The following is a 624-nucleotide window of genomic DNA, read 5'->3' as shown; positions in this document are numbered from 1 at the left end:
GAGCTTAAGCCTCAATTAGTTTCTCTAATGCAACAGAATTGCAAGTTTCATGGACTTCCATTGGAAGATCCTCATCAGTTTTTAGCTGAATTCTTGCAAATCTGTGACACTATCAAGACCAATGGGGTTGATCCCGAGGTCTACAGGCTTATGCTTTTTCCCTTTGCTGTAAGAGACAGAGCTAGAATATGGTTGGATTCACAACCTAAGGAAAGCCTGAACTCTTGGAAAAAGCTGGTCAGTGCTTTTCTGGCCGAATTCTTTCCACCTCAAAAATTGAGTAAGCTTAGAGTGGAAGTCTAGACCTTCAGACAGAAGGAAGGAGAATCCCTCTATGAAGCTTGGGAAAGATACAAGCAATTGATCAGAAGGTGTCCTTCTGACATGCTTTCAGAATGGAGCATTATAGGTATCTTCTATGATGGTCTATTTGAACTGTCCAAGATGTCATTGGACAGCTCTGCTGGAAGATCTCTTCATCTAAAGAAGACGTCTGCAGAAGCTCAGGAACTCATTGAAATGGTTGCAAATAACCAATTCATGTACACTTCTGAAAGAAATTCTGTGAATAATGGGACAAATCAGAAGAAAGGAGTTCTTGAGATTGATACTCTGAATGCCATA

General features: G+C 40.5%; 1 non-coding gene across 1 annotated transcript; it reads right to left on the bottom strand.

Annotated features, from left to right (window-relative positions):
* Window positions 1-282: 282 nt before the first annotated feature.
* On the bottom strand, window positions 283-390 carry LOC112780936 (small nucleolar RNA R71). The gene has a single exon (XR_003191742.1). It is a non-coding gene; the product is annotated as a small nucleolar RNA R71 (small nucleolar RNA).
* Window positions 391-624: the final 234 nt, after the last annotated feature.

The sequence above is a fragment of the Arachis hypogaea genome, chromosome 19 (assembly GCF_003086295.3).
Source record: "Arachis hypogaea cultivar Tifrunner chromosome 19, arahy.Tifrunner.gnm2.J5K5, whole genome shotgun sequence".
NCBI classification, from domain to species: Eukaryota; Viridiplantae; Streptophyta; class Magnoliopsida; order Fabales; family Fabaceae; genus Arachis; species Arachis hypogaea.
The sequence above is the reverse complement of the archived record's forward strand: the minus strand, read 5'-3'. Positions and strand labels throughout refer to the sequence as shown.